At 42.8% G+C, this 22,395-nt stretch overlaps 1 protein-coding gene across 1 annotated transcript in view; it reads right to left on the bottom strand.

Annotated features, from left to right (window-relative positions):
- The window catches only part of LOC146493950 (uncharacterized), a 79,126-nt gene extending 65,588 nt beyond the window's left edge, over nucleotides 1-13,538 (bottom strand). Inside the window, exon 1 of the mRNA XM_085145901.1 lies at nucleotides 13,036-13,538. The gene's annotated coding sequence lies outside the window, so the exon portion shown is untranslated. The remainder of the gene's footprint in view (nucleotides 1-13,035) is intronic.
- Nucleotides 13,539-22,395: the final 8,857 nt, after the last annotated feature.

Genomic DNA, 22,395 nt, shown 5'->3' with positions numbered 1-22,395 from the left:
CCATGAATCAAACTGATGATGGCTGTAACTTCCTGCTTGGTCGTGCAGGTTTTACTACGTGAATTAGCTTTTAGCCTGAATCCTCTGTGAATCCACATCAGCTCCCAGCTTCTGTCCCAGAGTCTGTGCTGGGAGATGTTACTGGTTAGTGGACTCCACTTTGGATTGATGCTGGGAGCAGAAGCGAGGTACTGAGGCATTTTGTGTGAATTTTGAATGACGTGTTAGTGTTTTCTTATGTTAAATTCTTTCACATGTAGGCAGTAAATCCATTTCATACTGTCAAAGGAGCTTGCAAAGAAAAGCGTCTGGACTTCTTTAAGTTAACTTAAAGAAGTCCAGACGCTTTTCTTTGCAAGCTCCTTTGACTACGATGACCTGGATGACTGAGAACCTTCACAGACACATTTCATACTGTATGTAAAACTGCATAAAGCGATACTTTAGCAGACACATTACATGGACACCAACCACCTCCACAGCACAGCTTCAGAAGCTGCTCGGCCATGAAGCTCCTGGTTTCTGTGCTGATGGTTGGAGGCTTTAATGCACTTTAATGCTCTCCTCTTTGGTTTCCTGTTTACTGGCCGTGCTGCTGTGCTTTCCAAACACTTTACTTCCATATCTGAGAGGGAGGAAACTTTATTAACTGATTTGTTGCACACGCGACATCTTCTTGCAGCACAGTTGAATTCAGCGAGCTCTTTAAAACGACCCTTTCTTTCAGCGGACTGCTGAGTTTAATACACCTGAGGCAATGACGCCAAACACACCTGAATTCAAAGAGGTCTGCACAGTTCTAAAGTATTAGTTAAAGTCTGTGAAGTGTGTTGTTCCTCATCCTTCTTCTCACCACTCAGTCTTCGACTGTCCTCCTGTCTCCTTCAAATCCTTCATTCTGCTCTGACATATCAGTCCATAACTAATCCCTTGGTGATGGATTAAGGCCTGTTTCACACTGCCTGAGGTGATCAACATCATAAAGTGTGTGTGTGTGTGTGTGTGTGTGTGTGTGTGTGTGTGTGAGAGGAACAGACATGACACAAAGATAATGAAGAAACAGAAGGAATGGCCGATACACGCCTCATGTAGAAACGTCTGATAGTGTAATCTGCTATTAGAGTGGATGTAATTGAGCAATGGAGTTGGAAAGAAGGGTGCTATCACACTAAGACCCTTGGATGTCAGGACTTCAGAGCATGGCTGCAGAGCTGCATTTCTCTGGTGTCTGATAAAGCTGGAAATAATCGGGGAAATTAGTGTCTGATAAAGTCTCACTCAGCGCCTGAAATGACTGAAGACCGAGTTCAGTCTGACTGAATGGTCATTTCAAAGCAAAGAGATGGCATCACTTCCTGGTTTGTCTCACTGAATGAAGTCTCATTTATCCACAGATACGGTTAGAAGTTAAACTCACTGGATGTGTGATTAGATACATGCTGCTGGTACCAGTCTGCCAGTACAGATTAAATCCAGTGTCCAGATTCTGGTCCATCACACAGTTGCTGCAGGTTTGTCGGCTGCATCCATTAAGCCTGAAACTTTTTCTCCTAGTTTAATGTTTTAGTGCAGAACTCACAGAAGTGTGCATAGATCAAAGACAGCCGAAGAGCTCAGTGCGTACCCTTCACAGGTCAGTGTGGGACTCGGTGGGCAGTCGTTCTGAAGGTAGTGAGCTCGACACTTGATGAATGTTTCATTCAGCAATCATAAAGCACAAAGGCTTGATCCTCTTTGAACACACGTTCTTAAGCTTTATTAAACTCTCAGCTGTGACTCAAGGCCAGTCACCATAAAACAACATATAAAGATATAATTATGTATACACCAGATTTCATCAACAGGAGATTTTAGGTTTTGACGTGTCAGTGACTTTAAGATTACTTTTGTTTTCTACTCTGGAAATTAATCCCAGGCTTAGGAACTAATTCATGAAGAAAAACGAAGAGCCTGCACAATGCTTCTGGGACCGATTGTTGAATCTGGAAGTTCTTCATAAAGCAAACGAGGCGCTGACATCATTAGATGATCTCACTGAAGGTGAGTTTGTGGCGTAGGCCACCCTAAATGTGCTTAGCAAACTATCTGCAGGCACAAACTTATAAAGACGCTAAATCATATCTATTTGTTAGGAAGCACCAAGTCATTCCTCATCTCCCCCACGGTGGGGTTTCTAAAATGTAAAATGAGTGCTAAACACACCTGTGCACCAACCCAGAAGCACAACAACAAGTTACGCAGGTCAAACCTCTGTGGCAGCCATCTGGTCTTGCTGGTAAACAGGAAGTGCTCCTCAAATGCAGCTTGTTTATTGGATGTGAGCTGGCAAGAGTAGGGACCATTTGCAGACATTTAAATTAGTTAGAGGAGTATGTGTACATTCGTATCTGACATGTCTGCTTCCATTTTGACAAGTGATTATTTGTGAAAATGAATCTTCTTTGCTTGTCTGGAAGGATTGTGTCATAGGCCAGTTTGAATTGAGACGGTGTGGTCTGGGAAAGCAGAGGTGGAGAGAGATGGGTTGCCTTTTTGGAAGCTGCTCTGTGTGTAAGAGATGGGCCAACAAACTAAGGTTGTTCTGCGTTCAGTCACCTCAGAGTGATGTCGCTGTTTTCCACACCTCTCTGTGTAACATGATTAACAGACATATTCACAGGTGCTGTAAACCAGCTCAGAGCTTCGTGCTTGTGGAGGCCACAGAGAGGCAGGAAAGGAAAGCTTAGAAATGTCTGTGCTGCGTGGATGCTAACCCCCGAGGAGCTGCAGCTTTCAGACAGCAGGGTCTGTGGGTGTCCGTCTGAACCACCACAGTAAACACATTCACTTTGTTCCCTTGACACATAAAAACCCAAATAAAGCCTCCTCATAAAGCACATTTATTGGAGCTATTCTGCTCTAAAGCAATATTGACTTTTTCTATGATAGTGACCAATCACATACAAGCAGAAAGGTAAACACAAAACGTCTGCAGGGATTTTCGGCTCTCCACAGGAAATCACTGAGGGTGTCAGGAGAAGGATTGGATGTTATGAAGCTGCAAATCTTCAAGAAGTAAAATCATTAAAGCAGTCTGCCTACTCTGATTCATGCTGACAAAAGCTTACCTTTCTGCGCGTGTGGGGGTTACAGCTAGAGTAGAGCCTGTGAGCTGTCTATTAACTAAAGCTGTGATCATCGGTGCTCCTTTACTGTCTCTTTTTCTGCTCGTGTCCTGTTTGTATGGATGCTGAAACAGGTTTTAACGAACCCAGATGAAGGAAGCAGCAGTTTAATTTCTTTAAACTAAAAAGTTTATTATAAGGAGAAAAAGGATTTAGTTAATACGTGAAGAAAGAGTAAGGCCGAGGAAAACTAAAAGACAAGACCAGGGGAACAGGATGGAAAGACAACCCAAATTCACAGAAACCCCAAACCAAAGGTGACCTCAAACCGAGGACTCGAATAAACAGTCAAATATTCAAGTTTGATTTACAGATTCACAACAACAGTATATTGTTAGGCATAGAGCCTATAAGCTGAATGTAAACAAGAGCCACTGGGAAATATAATCCATAAAACAAAAACTATAAATGTTAAATACGTCTGTGAAGGTTCTCAGTCATCCAGGTCATCGTAGTCAAAGGAGCTCGCAAAGAAAAGCGTCTGGACTTCTTTAAGTTGCTTGAAGATGTTTCACCTTCATCCGAGAAGCTTCTTCAGTTCTAAGGTCAAATGGTGGAGAGTCCCAGATTTAAACCTAGTGGGAGTTTCCCCCCACAGAGGGACAAAAGGACCCCCTGATGATCCTCTACCTAATCACAGGTGTGAAACTGGGTGTGGGTCCCAATCAGCCAGAGTTTCAGGTGAGCTCATTGTGAAACCTGGCCCCACCTTATCATGTGATTTCCTGAGGTCAGATGGCCCAGGATGTGAGTGGGCATCTAAAGGTCAAAGGTCACTCTTCTGAGGATGCCAATGTTCACATTTTGGACAGAGAGGACAGATGGTTTGAAAGAGGAGTGAATGAAGCATCTATGTCCACTGTGAGCGACCATCTTTGAACAGAGGCGGTGGTTTACGACACCAACTGTCTGCCATCTATAATCCAGTTTTGAGTTCCCTCCCCAGACGCCTTAACGCCCACTCACATCCTGGGCCTTTGGATCAAATCCAAACAAAGGAATTCAAAAATGTTTTTTTTAAAATACATGGACCATAATAATAGATTTGTGTTCTTCCAGGCACTCTTCATGTAGCTTACACTGAGCATGGAAGACTTTCTGTGGACCCGGGTGATTCTGGATGTGGAGACCGTTTGTCAACCGAACACAGGCCTACAGGAAACTACAGTAACAATGTGTGGACCTCCACATACATGTTCCTCATATCTGAAACTCAATAGCGTTAACAATCCTGATCAGTTCAATTTCTTTATTTATATGTGGCATCAAATCACAACTACAGTCACCTTAAAGCGCCTATGTGGTAAAGATCCTATAATAATGCCAAGAAAACCCCAACAATCCGATGACCCCCTATGAGCGACCACTTATCAACAATGGGAAATAAAAACTTCCTTTTAATAGGAAGAAACCTTTTGCATGACCAGGCTGAGGGAGGGCAAGCTGTCTGACAGTCCCAGAAGGGACTGGTACCATCCAACTACCAATCAATAACCTATCTCAGCACAACATGCACGCTCCTGTCAGCCATCATAGTGGCTAAGACGAACAGGCATATGGCTCAGTACGTGGGCAGGGCCCAGAAAGTAATTGGTAGCAATGCCAGAATGGGAGCAAGTGATAGATAGAGCAGTCAATCAAGACTCTTTGACCAGACTGACCTACCTGTGCATTACCTGGATTGGCTACAAGAAAACCTATGCCTCACACATGGATTCTGGAAAAGCCTGAACTGTACAGCAGCAACAGAACTATAAGAACCTTCATCAGGAATTCAATGGGAATGCTGCACTTCAATTCAACTCCAACTGCCACCAAGTGCAGGATTCACCCAGGAGATGCTCTGTCCCCACGGCTACTGCGCAGAGGCCTGAACCCCCAGATCATTAACAGCACTGGCTACGGAAACCGAGTTTTGAACGGAGCAATTATTAGCCACCTCCTCTGCATGGATGACATCAAGTGTGACAAGACATTGATTCATTGATCCACACCAAACGAGATCTAGAGCAACCATATTAGAATGTCATTCAAACTGGATAAGTGTGTTCGGACGGTGTGAGAGGGAAGGTAGTCAGAACTGAGGGGATTGCACTACCATAAGAACGCTGCAAACATTAAGATTAGCTATAAGTGTCTTCCAATCCCACAGGCAAATGGGAACCATGAAGAGCCTACTAGGAAAGCCACAACCACCAAATACCTGCAGAGACCAAGGCAAGTCCTGAAGAGTCAGCTGAAAGAAAATAAAATGGTCAAAGAAGTTTCTTCCTGTTGAAAGCAAATGTTTCCTCCCATTGTTGCCAAAGCTTAAAGGGGGATCATATGATTGTTGGGGTTTTCTCTGTTTCTGCTGTATTATTGTAGGGTCTACCTTAAAATATAAAGCGCCCTGAGCTCACTGTTGCTGTGTTTTGGTGGTATGTAAATAAAACTGAGGTGAACTGAATCGGCTCTGAGCGCCTTCTTGTTTGCTGTGGTGGTGAACATGCTGACAGATGAGGCCAGGCAGGAGACTCTGCAGAGATGATCTTTAACGAGAGTAGGAGGCTGGTGGAAGAGATGCTCTGGAGAGAAGAGGAATAAAAGTCAGTGGAAACAGAATACCAAACAAAAATCACACCCAGCCAGCACCTCATCATCTCTGCTCCCTTCACCTAAACGTCCCTGAAGTTGGCTCTAACCACTGTAACGTGCTCATAGCAGTATGCCTACTATAAAGAGCCTTGAGCTGACTGTTTCTGCGATTGGGACTTTGCAGCAAATTGCAATTTGGAGTCTATTGGAGGTGCAGCCGAGCAGCTGCTGGTATTACAGAAGAATTAGATGTTTTTTGATGAGCTTGACAAAGGTCACACACTGGGCTGAACCAATCCAGGCTCATGTCTAACTGCTGCTGTGTTTTCTGGCTGCACACTGTGTGCATGCATCTTACCGTGCACGTGTCTTTGTGTACCTCTCATGGTCTTTTATCCTGGCTCGGCCTTAGATCTCTTTGTTTGAGCCTCATTAGTTTGTATGAAGCTGTGAATTCAATCCAGCGGTGCCACTGCTCTGAATCCATCCGCTCTTTATCCTCCCTCCTTAGTGGCCCATTTTCCTACCTCTCATTCATTTTTCAAGAAAGATGCACACAGTCAATGAACATATTAACTTGTGTTTGATCATCAGTGCAAGCCTGTGTGTGTTTGCAGAATAAGACACAGACATGTAACCTATATTTGCTAATGTTTGGATACAGTTGATGGCATAAAAACTCTGAATAATAAAAATAATAGTAAAAGTAAGACCATAATTTAATAAAGGGATTCCAGTGTTATTGATCCAATCTGTGCAGAAGCAGAAAAAACAGTAAAAGTTTTAAAAGCTGAGGTTCTAAAATAAAGAAAAACATTAAAAACTCAGTTCCTGCTTCCTCTCATACAGAATTAATGGCTCTATGGAGCTTTATAAAAGACGCTGTGATGCTCTGCTGTCAAAAACATGTTGGTTCTCTGTTGTTGATGAGATCTGGACGTCTGTTCATGTGCTCACGTTATAGCTGTGGGGGATGATTTTCTGTGTTGGGTTTTACTTTCTTTGTCTTGTTTTCTTGATTAGTTTCAGCTATCAGAGGTGGGAGGCTTTCGCAATATCCTGCTCATCTTCCCGGTGGTTTCTGGATTTATGCTGGTGTGCATTTGAACGTGATGTTGTACTTATCATCTTTAAACCCTTGCCTTATCTTTCACTCCTCAGTTTTACTCCTTGGTCCTCCACAAACTGAGTTTTGGATCTTTTTTTGCTATAAAAGAAAACTGAACACAAATAGTTTAGGAGGAATGAATATAACTTTATTAGTTACTTATTTTTAATGACTCACTGTGTTGAATAGATGACTAAAGAAAAAAGAGGCTTAAAATTTCTTTATTAGGGGCGTGGCCTCTCTGACTGACAGGTGGATGGTGACACAGGTGGCTATAGCTGCCAGCTGTATGGGAGGCTCAGCTAACTGGAGCTCTGGTATTTCCTTACATAGATACCATATCACATGAACATTAACATCAGATTAAGTGCAGACATGCAGGCCAGTAAGATCGTTTCCTGTGTTTGATTCTGTGACTTCTGAGCAGGAGAACAGGAAGCTGCCACAAACCAGGTGCCTTGTTTTTCTGTGGAAATCAAGTGAACAATGAAAATAGCTTTTAGGTCTGTGTGTGTTTGACCTTGTTATGATGCCAGAGTGTTTTTATTACCGCAGCACAAAAACAAGCCAGTTGCTTCATTCTGTTTTTAGTTCACGTGTGTCGCTCACACAGTTTTCCAGCGGTGTGGTTCGCCCTCTTGGTAAAAGAGGAAGTACACATGTTCAGGTTGTTTTTACTCTGATATCTGCTGCGCTGTTGGTGCACTTTGATTAACATTCAGTTAAATTAAATTCAGTTTTATTAGCAACAGATCACAACAACAGCCGCCTCAAACCGCTTTATATTGTAAGGCAGACCCTACAACAGTCAGACAACCCCCTACTGTATGAACAAGCTCTTTGGCGACAGTGGGGAGGAAAACCTCCCTTTTATCTCAAAGAAACATCTAGTATAATAACAGTAAACCTGTACATTACTGAATGATTCAATAACCTGGTAGTAACTGAAAAAAGACCATGATGAGATCATTTAGGATCTGCTCGGTGGTTTGTGCTGTTTTAGGTGTCCTCTGGTGCCTGTAGGAAATATCATGATGGATTCTGGTAAACCTAAACAAACACTACCCTGGATGGACTCCAGGGGCTGTAACTACAAAACAATGAAGGCTCCTCGTAACCAGTTTTATAGCAAGTACAACAGTAAAGCGGCTCATTACGGCTCTAAAACTTTAAGCATTGTCATCATGTCCAGTTTGTGCTCCAGCTCACCTCTCGGACCTTCACTCATGATGTAAAACAATCACTCCAACGAGACATGAACACTCATTTTTATATCGCTTTGTAAATTCTCATTAAATTCATTTATCACTTTTATTCAACAGGAAGTCCCACTGAGATCTCATTTAAACACTTCAACATAAAGTTTCATAAAACCGGTAATTGAATAAATTTTTCCCGGTAATTCTTTTTCTCACATCAAGGCATTAAACCTGAACGCCTGGGTTTCTACTGATGAGACCTTTCTCCCATCCGCCCGGCTGATCAGTATTCCTGTGGAGTCTCCTATCGGCAGCAGCAGAGATGGAGATGACATGTGCAGAGGTCCTGGGAAACTGAAATTAACTGTGACGAGTGACTGGACGGAGAAACGTAGCAATGGAGGCACAATGAGGCTGGCAGAGCGTAATAGAGAACTGTGTGGAGAATATGGGGGTCTCTGAGCTGCTATCTGACAGATGGGACCTCATGAAAATCTCTAAATTACTCCAGAAATAATACATAGCTAATTATTTTCTATCCAATCAGCACAGCAAGTTTGATTTGACACAGCGTTCAGCAGCTATGTTTCTGATCACTGACTGCATTAACAGCAGCTGTTCGCAGATGCAGAGCATGCAGCGCTGACTCAGACAGGGAGTAGCCAACCAAACGTCTCAGGACATTAAAAATGTGGCCCCTCCCTGCTGCTCAAACACACAAACACACAACATAGTATATTTCTGTATCCCCCCTCTGTTTGGTGTTTTAGGTGCTGAGTATCACATGTGTGCTTTGTAACAGAAGCAGCCGTTGGAGGTCCACCCCACCCACCCCCTCCCATTATCTGCTTTCTTCTTATGTTTCATCAGCCTTTACCCCCAATCTAATATCCAATAGTCAGTAATATGAATAAATGAATAAATTTGGCATGGCAAACCGTGGGGGTGTGGGGAAGGAGGACCCAGGCGCGGTGCTCTATGTACAAGCAGTGTGTTTATTTACAGTGATGGAACTGATGCACAACAATAATACATCCCCGTGTGCTCCGACTTCCACTCCGTGTCTTCTCCCAGTGTTTGTGCTCATGTGTCTGCTCCCTCGTGCACTCTGTGTCTGCTGCCCTCTCGTCCAGCAATCCTTCCTGGGAAAATAGAGGCAGTAGTTAGCACCCTCAGTTCACTTGGTAAGCGCACACTCACAAACAGACCAGCTGGAGAACTGACAGGAAGTCTCACGAAATGATCCCACGCCGGTGGGAGCTCCAAGACTCTCCTATGTAGCTCCCCCGACGAGCCCTGCAGGTGTGTGGCAGGAGCTTCGGGTGTGGCCAGTCCCCTAGCAGGGCCACACCCACCAGGCCTGCAGGTGCTTGACATCCAAACACATACACACACACACATACCCCCACACATACAGAAATGTAGGCACAGAACAGCAGCACAGTATCACCTATAACATATAATAATATAATACATAACTGCTCAGGGACCCTGGGTCGCTCCGACCTTGTAGTTTTTATAAGTTAAACTACAAGGTTGATACTTCTGTTGTCGCTACCACAATACATGATCTAAGTAAACTGATCCATCAATGAGTGATCTAAAGTATGTTTCCCTGAAAGTCAAAGGGATAAACAATGTAATTAAACGTAAGAAAATTTTGACCTGGTTTAAGAAGGAGAAAACTAACATTGCTCTCCTGCAAGAAGCTCACCTCTCAGATGTGGAACACCTGAAACTAAAGAGAGAATGGGTGGGGCAGGTGTGCTTTTCTTCTTTTTCATTAAGTAAGAGAGGGGGTGCAATTTTAATTCATAAAAATACCCCATTTGTTCTTACAAAGTGTATTAAAGATGATCAGGGTAGATTTGTCATTAGGACGTTTATATGGGGAATCTGTTCTGATAAGCTGTATTTATACTCGAAATGTATATCTGGAAAATTTTTACTCAACCTGACAACATTTACTGTTCTGGCAGGAGATTTTAATTGTAGCATAGACCCAAAAATGGATCAAAATCCACCACCCAACAATTCAGTATCCAAAAAGCGAGAAGCTATCGAGGGACTGTGTTCTGACTTGCAGCTGATAGACGTTTGGAGAACATCCAGGTGAAAAAGATTATACTTTTTATTCTAATCCACACAAGAGTTTTTCCCGTATTGATTATTTCCTTGTCTCGAGGGAGGTCCTCAACAGAGGTAGTATTTGTGATATTGGTACGCGTATACTCTCTGATCATTCATTTAAATATTTCACCGCCTGAAGCTCACCCAACTCTACGTAGTTGGCGATTAAATCCATCACTTTTAAATAGTTCTATGTTTCGGAGTTATATAAAAGAACAAGTGGATCTTTTTTTACGGACAAATGATAATGAAAATACAAATCCTTCTGTCCTTTGGGAGACAATTTTGATTTGATTTTATTGATTAGCATTCAAATATCTCAATGAATACAGAACAAAGATCTACCACAAAGCAAGAAAGCACGAGACAAGGCTAATCAAAAGGTATTGGCTGAAGCATTTGCTTATTACAACAACCCTTTTAACAAAAGATCTTTTAGCATGCAGCTCCTGTACACAGGGCTCGAAGCAAAGAATAAAACAAAGCAAAAACAAACAAACAAACAAACAAACTTTCCACCTTAGATAAGTAACTACATCAAAGCAAAACAACCAAGAGTTTCAGTATTATTATTTTTGCTCTTTTCATTCTTGATTTATATGTTTTTCTAATATTTTTAAACATGTTTTTAAACAAGGAAAAAGAACTCCACCTTTTTAAATCACTGTCATAACTATTCCACAGGTTAACTCCTCTAACAGAAACACATCTCTGCTTTATATTTGTCCTTATCTTGTTTTTTTTTTAAAGAAATCTGTTCCCCTTAAGTCATATTGACTCTCTCTGACTTTGAACAGCTTCTGAGTACTGGGGCAAAGCAAGTTATTTTGTGCTTTATACATTATCTGTGCCATTTTATATTCAACTAAATCATAAAATTTCAGGGTATTCAGATTAATAAACAAAATGTTAGTTGGTTCTATATAGTTTGATTTATCATTCTTACAGCTCTTTTTTGTAACTTGAAAATAAGAAGAGTATTTGTTTTATATGCATGAGCCCATATCTCCAGACAGTAAGTCATATATGGAAGCAACAGAGAACAATAGAGTGTGTATAATGATTTTTTATTCAGGACATGCTTTGTTTTGTAGAGAATATTGATGGTTTTTGACATTTTTGTTGTCACATGGTTTATATGAGACTTCCAGCTCAGCTGATCATCAATCATCACTCCAAGAAATTTATTTTCATTCACTCTTTTAATTTCAATTCCATTCACCCTGATTTTAGAAACATTTTTCATTTGTCTACTGCCAAAAATAATCAGTTTTGTTTTCTTTATATTTAATGATAACTTATTTATATCAAACCAGCGTTTTAATATATTTAACTCCTTTTCCGCTGTAGTCAAAAGCTGTTCTGGGTGTTTACCTGAGCAATACAGAGTGGTATCATCAGCAAACAATACACATTTTAACAGTTTGGAAATGCTACATATGTCATTTATATATAATATGAATAATTTAGGGCCCAGCACAGAGCCCTGAGGAACACCACAAGTTATCTTCAACTGCTTAGATTTTACATTATTGATTTCGACATATTGATATCTGTCATCCAGGTAACTTTTCATCCACTTGTTATCCCTCTTATGCCATATCTCTCTAGTTTATTCATTAATATAGAATGATCAATTGTATCAAACGCCTTTTTTAAGTCTATAAAAACACCAACAGTATATTCCTTATTATCTATAGCAGTAGATATCCCTTCTACAAGTTCCATCACTGCCATCGAAGTGGACCTTTTCACTCTAAAGCCATATTGGTTATCACTTAGGAGATTATGCTTCTCCATATATTGATCAAGTCTATTAACAAATAACTTTTCTAACATTTTTGAGAACTGTGGGAGCAGTGATATTGGCCTGTAATTGGTAAACTGACTTCTCTCCGTTTTTATGGATTGGAATAACTTTTGCTATTTTCATTTGTGAGGGAAACACACCAGTTCGAAAGGACAGATTACAAATGTGTGCGAAAGGTTGCACTATATATTCTATAATACTTTTAACTAATATCATGTCAATACCAAAACAGTCAGTGGGCTTTTTATTTTTAAGGGGCAGCCCCACTCCAATGGCGGGTTGAGTTTGTCAGGACAAATGTGTAAATGACTGGTAGACCGAATTATATATACTGTATTAGTTTTTCGTTTACATGTCTCAGACTGCTTATTGTGTTTGTTTGTTTTTTGTTTTTGTCTTTTGGTTTTTTTTCTTTCATTTTTTGTTTTTTGTTTGGTTTTTTTTGTATAAAGGAAAAAGTAAATAAAGATATGATGAAGGAAGTGATAGCAGAGCTGCACGTTTAAATTTGTTCAGAAATCTCTCTGTCAGAACATGCTATATCATGTTTAGGTAACTAGTGAAACTAGCGAGCTAACTTCCGCTAACTTCCTGCTAGCTTCTAACTCCGTTAAGTGTAATAAATCCTGTTTCAATCAATCAATCAATCAATCAATCAAGGCTTTATTCGCCACGTGCAGGTTGCCCTGCAGTGAAATAGGACCCCCCCCCGGACCTTACACACACAACACAGACATCACTTGGGGATACAGGTCGGAGATCGGTAGCGCTACAGAAAAAAAACACTGAAATGTACACTACAATGGGAAAGTCCAAGAGGAAAAAAGGAGAGCTCTACTCATGCTGGGCTCCTGGGAGGACAGCATGAGAACAGGAAACAAAAAAACTCCTCTGCACAAAAAAGCACATAAATGTCCACAACACAACATTATAGAGCATGTGACAGGCCACGTGTTCCATAATCCGAGTAATCCGAAGCAAACACAGCAGCCATCCTGTGTTTCCCCATTTTCATGGATGCCTGGATGTTAAACTTAACTGTTACACCTGGTAAAGCAGCAACGCTGATCATTTTATTAAAGATGAAAGAATTTAGACAGTTTTTAACTCTCAGTGATGCTGCAGTGTTCCTTTGACTTTAGGACCTGAAGCAGACAGAGTTTAGGACCCAGATTGCTCCCAGATTTACGAGCACCGTAGTCCGACAAATACGGCAATAACGACGGCCGCTTGCATGTTCTACAAAAAATGTGCTTTGGTGGGTATCTGACGGACAAACACCAAACCAGTTCCACATCACTGAAGTTCCAAAAACCAGTTCTGGTTCATCTGTTTCATTCAATGATCCACTTTCTTATCGTTGCCCAACATTATACCGATATTACCGTGAACGGTATGATATGGCCCAGCCTTACTTGTGTCTTTTATTTCTCAGTTTGTTTTTGCCACTAAATAAAAGCTGCTGCTTTAAGTTCACCGTCTCAGAGTCCAGCCCCTCCTGCCACAAACATTACATAAGCTTTCAGTTTATTTTAAATGATGCTCACATTTATACTCACACTAAAAGCATCTCAGTAACCACGGTGTCTCTAAATTCACCAGCAGTGGTCTCTGAGAGTGTGGTGAGAAAACCTAAAGAAGTCCAGACACTTTACTTTCCATGCTGCGTAGACTACGGTGGCCTGGATGACTGAGAACCTTCACAGACATTAAGTTTGCATTATTTGATTAATGTGGAGATAATCTGATAAATAAGCACAAGACTGACTGTCTGAGCATCGAATGTCATTGAGCACAGAAATATTGCTGCTCCTCTGTGATGGAGGTGAACCTTGTTAGGTATCTCCTCCTCCTCGCAGCCAGCTGAAGGTGAGACCACACACCAGAGTCATTAATCAGCCTGTTAGTGCATGCAGGCCATGGTACAGCCTGCTGCTGTCTGCACAAAGATAAATAACAGGGATGAGCTTCTTTGCCTCACTTTGCCTCAGGAAGACCAGCACAATATTTAACCTCTTTAGAAGCACTACCTGCATCAGTGAACAGCACTCTTATTTCTCGTTTGCTGCCACCTTGTTGATTGAAGTAATTGGCAAAATTGTGAGCACCCTCGCTGCAGCACTCTTTGCTGCTCTCACTTAGCAGGCAGCGCTTCCAATTTGGCCTCAGGAAACAATTAGAGAGCACTCCCTGTGGAGGGCTCAAACTAAAGGAGAAGCTTTGAATATTTACTTATTTCATACAGCAGTGATATTCATCATGTACCAGGGACAGGAACTTTAAACATGTCTCAATGCTGACGAACTGTAAAAATGGACGAGGGGTGTGTATTGTGGCTGCAGGTAAACCAGGATGTGGTCTGACTTCCCTAGTGGGGGGTGGCTCTGTATGCATCTCTCACATTAGCATAGAGTAGGCCAATTGTCCTGTTGCTCCTTGTGGGACAGTTCACAAACTGGTGAAAAGCAGCCAGAGTAGAATCCAGTGTGGCATGATTAAAGTCTCCAGATATAATAACGAAAGCCTCGGGGTGTTGTGTCTGCAGTCTTGCTGTAACTGTGTGTATTTTCTCACAGGCAGCTGTTGCGTCGGCCCTCGTCTAGGGCCTCTATCGTTCTCTATAGTCTAGGATGTAGCTTTTAGCTCCTCTCTCCTGGAATGAAGATGCTTCAGACACACGTGATGATCACATCCTGCTGAGGAAGTGTCACCATGGTAGCAATGATAGGAAGAGCAGCTCATCATGGCTCATTATACTTGCTGTCTGACCCTCACAAACAGGAGGCCTAAATTCATTTCCCCTAGGGTACGCTACACATTGGTGTTGCAACAATTTAAACAGTTTGGACTTTTTCTGCTCTTCTGTCAGTGCTGACATCGTAGTTTTGTCCGAGTGGCGATGCCTGTCTTTCAGGAGAATACTGCGGCGAAGACTCACTCACTGAGCTGAGTAACGTCCCTGTTTGGGGACACTCACATTTCTCAGCACGTGGTTCAAGCTTTTCTGGCTCCTGAAGTTGTTTCGTTTTATGCAGTTAAAATCATGATTACATACAAACGTCGGTTTGTAAAACTCCCCCAAAACTATCCAGAGCTTAAACAGCATAAATATGAGTCCAGCCATCAATTAATATGGAAAAATACAGAAATCAGTTACACCCTGCATCCTAATGACATAAATAATGATAAAACCTCCTGATAACTCTGCTCTGCCTCTGAATCCAGCTGCTGATCCTTCAGGTGTCTTTTCCTCCTCATTGCTTGATGGCGTCCATCTGTTTTGGTTCAGACACAAACATGTCTGTGACTACCCAGAATGCACTGCGATTCCCAAGCTCTGCTAAGGAGCTAGCATGAACACTGATAGGGCACATGATATGGAGCACGCGTGTCTGCTGTCAGCGTGCTCTTCCTCACTGTGTGAAGTGCTTTGACACAAGCTTGTGAATTTTCAGCCTCACAAACTTCTCAGGCCTTGAAGCCACGCTGCGTGGCGAGGGGTGAATGACCCGGGTTAGATGTGAAGCGGCACTCCCTCCTGCATGGAAGAAATCAGCAAAATTTATTCAGTTTGTTTAATCAGAGACCTGAGAGCAACCTGCCACAAAAACAATTCAATCACTCGTAGCACGGGAACACAGTTGCTGTTTGTCGCAGTAACGTCCGTACAGACTCGTTAAAGCACGACTGCAGAGCGTCCTCTGCTCTTTATCACATTCACATACTGATGCATGTCTGACTGAAAATGTAACTCATGTTAATTTCATATTTGGTCTGAGATGGAGAATGAGATGATGTTCAAAGTTTAATAAAGTGGAAATGTAAAACGTCCATGGCATGTCCTCATGTAATTTGTTATTTAGTAACTGATTTGAAAGTATTTGAGGTGATTTCTTATTTCGAGTCTGCTGTTAAAACTAAAGAAGATAAAAATCAGTTTGCCTAAAATAAAATATCTATTTTTTGTCACTTTTAGCTCATTTATTTTGACTGTCTGTAAATTCTGCCTGGACATCAAAATCAGTCTTTTTTTTTTACATTTGTTTCTTCAGCACTGAAGCCAGTCTTCATCTTCCTCCGTCACTCTGCTCATCTCTCTCTGCTGCCTGGAGCATCCTTCTAACCCAACATTGTCCGGTTTATGAAAAACCATCCATCACACTCGCATCGCCTCTTTGGACATCCATTTTTATTGTTTTTTTATTGTTGTCGCCCTCAAGCTTCATCTCTGTGATATCTCACTGATCTCTGTGGTCTTCATTCCGTTCTCCTTCCTAAGAATTTGCATCTAATTTCAGCATCATCATGAGAAATAAAGCTCAGCAGCTGCAACACCAAGCTGTCGAGCTCAAAGGAAAAACAGCTGACTGCTGGGCTTGACAATATCTGACAGTCATAGTCTTCATCACACTGTCAAGTGATGCAAAGCGTAGTGAACAACTTTCTGTTTGTATTTATCAGACAAACTCAGGCTGCTCAGCAGGCCCTGAATGGGGGCCTGTGATGCCAACAGCTGTAATCCCACTCATACAGCAGCTTATCATGGCTCCCATTTATCTGTACCTTAAACAGAGGACCTGGGCCTCTGCATGCACACTGCACAATCAACCTGTTATTTTAAATAATTTATTTGGAAAATTTCTAGATCCTCTTACTTCATAAGGATATTCCAAGAGTACTATTTGATCAGCTGTATTGTTTCTCCTCAAGCTGTTCCTTCCTGATGAAGATTGTAATACTTTTCTCAATCACTTTGTGAATGAGGTGATGGACTTGAGATCCAAATTCTCTTCAAGTGCCTCCTCTTATGAAGATGGTCGTTAGTGTCCTGGGTCATTTACTACTACAGTTACACTTGACTTAACTGGGTGAAATGAAATCCTCATCATCTTTAGATATGTTACCTCCTTCTTTCCTGTCAGAGACTCTTACCAGCATCTGTCCCACATTGCTATCCAACATCAACAGTTCACTGAGGTAAGGTCGTGTTTCATTGTGGCTGTGGCTGCAATGTAGCTGCCATCACCAGTGTGTGAATGTGTGTGTCACTGGGAGGATGACTGGATGTGTAAAGCGCTTTGGGGTCCTTAGGGACCAGTAAAGCGCTATTCCTAGCGCTATTATTCGGACTTCCTAAGGTCCACAAAGAAGGGGTCCCACTCAGACAGTAGCATAAACTCAGCCACTTACAACATCTCGAAACACCTTGCTACCATCCTGCACCACTTGTGGGGAACACCCCACACCACATCAAGAACTCCACCGACTTCACCGACAAGGTCCAGAAACTTACCCTGGATCCAGATGAAACCATGGTGTCCTTTGATGTAGTCTCTCTCTTCACGTGCATACCCACCACGGAGGCCGTGGAGACGGTCAGAAAACGACTACAAGAAGACAGCTCCTTGGAGGACAGGACCAACTTCACACCCGATCAGACCTGCACACTGTTAGACCTCTGCCTCACCACTACATATTTAAATACAACGAAGGCTTCTACAGACAAAAACATGGCTGTGCTATCCTAAATGGACGTTCTTAAAGTTAGCAAAGAGGCAGAGAAAAGAAGATCAGACACCAGCGAGGGAGGATAAGAAGGACAGACGCAACAACATTGTCATCCCCTATGTAGCCGGTGTATCAGAGAAACTCCTTAGACGAAAATCAGATTACATTTTTGACAAGGTGCCAAAATATTTTGTGCACAGTGCTTTGTGACCGCCTGTGTGAAATGCGCCTGTTCAACTCTACTCTAGGAGTTAAATGAGCCAATTTGCCTCCGTATTGATTTTAGAAGTTGACTGAAACATTGTAAATCATTGAAGACATTCACACATGAACAGCAGGAGCTGACTGGGCTGAGGTCCTCATTAAGCTGATTGCTGATTACCTGACAGGAAAACCACAATATGTGCGTCTTCAACATTGTGTGTCTGACAAGGTAATCAGCAACACAAGGGCACCACAAGGGACCGTACTCTCTCCCTTCCTCTTCACCCTCTACACCACAGACTTCAGCCCCTGCACAGAGACCTCCATCTCCAAAAGGTTTCTGATGACTCTGCGGTGGTTGGATGCATCAGCAGGGGTGATGAGTCAGAGTACCGGGCTGTGGTTGCCTCCTTTGTCACGTGGTGCGAGCAGAATCACCAGTAGCTCAGTGTGGCAAAGACCAAAGAACTGATTGTGGACTTTAGGAGGACCAGGAAACCTGTGACCCCTGTTTCAATCCAGGGGGTCGATGTGGACATTGGGAGGACTATAAATACCTTGGAGTTCACATAGACAATAAACTGGACTGGGTTAAAAACACTACTGCACTTTACAGGAAGGGCCAGAGTCGACTCTGAGGTCCGTCGACATCTGTCGGACAATGCTCAGGATTTTCTATGAGTCTGTTGTGGCCAGTACTATCCTCTACACTGTTGCATGCTGGGGCAGCAGGCTGAGGGTCGCAGATGCCAACAGACTCAATAAACTGATCTGCAAGGCCAGTAATGTTGTGGGGATGGAGCTGGACTCCCTTAGGGTGGTGTCTGAGAGGTGGATGTTGTCCAAGATAAAGACAATGTTGGACAACACCTCCCACCCACTCCATGACAAGCTGGCTAGTCACAGGAGCATGCTCAGTGAGAGACTGAGATTACCCATAATGCACCAGTAAATGAATTAATTTTCTATCTCTCTGTTCAACTCCTCCATCTAATGCACAGAACACACTGCAATAGTTACACATCCATGCCATCTGCACATCCTCTCAGAGGATGGTTGTTATGGTGCATATACTGTATATAATTATAATCTCTGTGATATTCAATTTTCAGGATGAAAACCTCCTTGTTGTTTCACCTTAACAAAGGCATGTCAACTAAGACAGTCCTACAACATTCAGAGTCTACAGGAGCTCAGGGTGGTTCTTGTCTACTATAGGGACCATAGGGACCATAGGGACCATGACTACCTCAGGGACCCATCAGATGTCTCCGTTGTCCCACAGGCTAGGACCCAACAGCACTCCCTCTTCAGCTTAATGGTTCCCTTCGCCTCTGGTGTCCACCATCTGCTTTGGGAATTACCACCATGGCAGGCACCAGCCACCTTGCAGTAGCCTCAGCTATTGAGGTGTGGAACATCCTCTACTCAGACTCCCTCAGATTTTTGCCAAAGTTCTGCAGGAGGTGGGAGATGAAGATCTCCCAGACCAGGAACTCAGTGCCAGGGGATTCCCAGTTCCACTGTATCCCTTAAAACACGTCAGGTTTGCCCAGGATCCTCCCCCAGCATCTGATCCAACCCACCACCAGGTGGTGATAAGTTAACAGCTCAGCTCCTCTCGTCATCCGAGTGCCCTAACATATGGCTGCAGACCTGATGGCATGATTACAAAAGGTGAAGGGAAGAGCGACTTTTATTCATCAGTGAAACTCCAACGTACTGGCAGCAAGCAGATGGTACACAAGAATACCCTGCACGCTGCCTCTCACCGAGGACAATATCAGATTGGAGAAGAGTCCAGTACCTAAGGTGTCTCCTGTAGGTGGTCGGCCTACAGGAGGTCGGGACCATGTCTGCTCCTCGGGCCCCCTGGTGACAGGTTGGGGGCCATGATAAGTGGCCATAAGGTAAACTGGACGCTTGATTGATGAACATTTCTGGTGAAAATAACTAAATATTTTTAAACAATGAAAACTGAATCTGAAAGTGAACTAACAATGGCAGAGCCACAGGAGAGCCCAATATTGTAAACAAAGCATGACGCTAGCATTGATTGCCCTGAAGTCAGGTTGTCTTTGCACACAAAACAGCAGACAGCTGAAATCAATACGTGCTGGCTCGGTGTGCATGTTCTGTTCGGCGTGGCATGTTTTCTCTCTGCTGTGGTTTAAACCCAACAAGAAAAAACTGAACAGAGGGAGTACAGATGGAGCAGGGTCATCAGTCTGATGCTGCTTTATGTTTACATACAGGTGTCAACGCTTCCATTATCATCCTGTTTGACCCTCCTCCTCCTCCTCTTTGTCCTTATTGTCCTCATCAGTCACAACGCTCTGTTTAGTATTCTCGCCACAATGTGCAGCCTGCACGCCATCACACGATCAGATACAGGCTGGAGGAGCTGGGACAGATGATTTATCTTTTCTAATAGGCAAAACAGACAAGTCTCACACACACACACACACACACACACACACACTGCATCCACAACTGTAGCTTCATGTGCACACGTTGTGGTCATGCCGTCCAATGTCAAGAGTAAGGGGAAGTCCCATTAGGATGAGTGTTTTCTTCATCGCCTTCCCGGTGTGATAAACACTGGGGTGAGTGAGGGGTGGACCTGACTGACAAACTCCACCTCATTGTTAGTCCATTTTAAAAATCTCCGCCATGTTTCAAAGAGCCCAAAAGTAAATAAGCGGCAGACAGAAATGAGGCGAATTGTCTTGCGTTTCATGCATGCGCACGACTGGAACGTAAGCGTTTCCGGCCGTTTCAGTGTGGACACACAACTCTGTGAAAACAGATGAAAACGATAGTGTGGACGCGGAGAGTTTTCAGATGAAAACGCAGTTTTCAAATCTAAACGGGCCAGTGTGGAAGTAGCCTGAAGGAAACCATCACACCCATACAGCAGCAACTAGTCAGTGTGTGTGCTGACCCACCTTAAATCCTTCCTGCTTTCTCTAATGGTACCCTAACTGCAAAAATGAACATTCAGTTCAATTCATATTTTATTTATGTAGCACCAAATCACAATAATAATGGATTGCATTTATACAGCGCTTTTCGGGACCCTCAAAGCACTTTACAATGCCATTATTCATTCACTCTCACATTCACACACTGGTGGAGGCAGCTACAGTTGTAGCCACAGCTGCCCTGGGGCAGACTGACAGAGGCGAGGCTGCCATATCGCACCATCGGCCCCTCTGGCCATCACCAGTAGGCGGTAGGTGAAGTGTCTTGCCCAAGGACACAACGACCGAGACTGTCTGAGCCGGGGCTCGAACCGGCAACCTTCCAATTACAAGACGAACACCAAACTCTTGAGCCACGATCACCAGTCATCTTAAGGCACGCTATATTTTAAGTTAAAGACGTGAGAATAAAACAGACACAAGACCAACAATCAGATGAATCGAGATGAGCAAGCACTTGGCAACAGTGGGAATAAAAAACTTTAACAGGAGGGAAACACTGGTAGAACCAGACTGAGGAAGAGGCAGTCATGTTTTACTCAACTTGAAAATAGAGACATATAACACAAAGTAAAGTATCAACTGAGCTCAGACATGAAGAGGCTCATTTTAACTCTGACAAACTTGGAAAAAACACTGAAGTGGGTGCCGTAATCAGCACATTCCAGAGGAAGACTGATCCAACATACTGTGCATGTTCAATGGTGGTTAGATAGCACTCCAAAACCACAAAGACCAAATCCAACTGGGAGAAGACACAACAGACAATGACAAACACTAAGATCGGGGCTTAAATACTGGGAGAAAATAAAACTTGAAACAGGAAGTAACACATCACAGAAATGCTGAACAAAAGCTCAACATAGAGAAACTTGGCAAAGGAATGCTAGGGAAGGCCGGGAAAGTAACCAAAGCAACCAAACACAGAAAAACAAACTCCATTAATACTCAGACTTGATGTTAATAAAAGGCTCAAAAGTCAAACTGCATAAGTCAAAACCAAAAACGCACAGACTAAACAAACAAAAGGACAAGACACCAAATCCTTCACCACCCAAAAACAAAGGACAATGGTGGTAGTAATAAGAATAAGATCAAAGGGTTGATGATGAGAAAAGTAGTTTTAAGTAGTGTTTGTGGATATGACATCAGTAGCTGTGAAGGTGGGAAGGCTGTTTGTCCACCCTTTGAATCCCTGGGTGGTGCTGAGTAGGGGTGGGTATTGATAATCGATTTATCGATTAAAATCGATTCTGGCTTGGATAACTTGATATCGATTCATTAAAATCCTGAATCGATTTTTTAATATTAATTTATTTTGCCTGAAACGCCAGAATCTCAGGTTAAACCTCAAAATTTCAAAAACCACCAAACAGCTAAAACAGTAAATGAGAGCAGGAACACGGATTCTGCACAGAGACCTGAACACAAAGCGCCGACGCATCAGAATCAGTGATCTGTCACCTTCCTCACCCGACGGCACGGACACGTTCGGGGCTGAAAGCCGACAGCTCGCTGATTCTGATGTTTCGGCAGGTCAGCGCTTTGTGTTTACGCCCTTTTTGCGCTGATTCTGAAGCTGCAGGTTTTATCTCTCTCCAAACATTATTGACTGAACCAGCAGCAAAAGAAGATCCAAACTACGCTTCACAAAAACATCGTCATGAATTCACTCTAACTTTTACTGTTTTGCTTCCACCAGGATAAAATC

Source organism: Neolamprologus multifasciatus, chromosome 20 (genome assembly GCF_963576455.1).
Source record: "Neolamprologus multifasciatus chromosome 20, fNeoMul1.2, whole genome shotgun sequence".
Classification (NCBI taxonomy): Eukaryota; Metazoa; Chordata; class Actinopteri; order Cichliformes; family Cichlidae; genus Neolamprologus; species Neolamprologus multifasciatus.
This window is presented reverse-complemented; position numbering and strand designations above follow the sequence as displayed.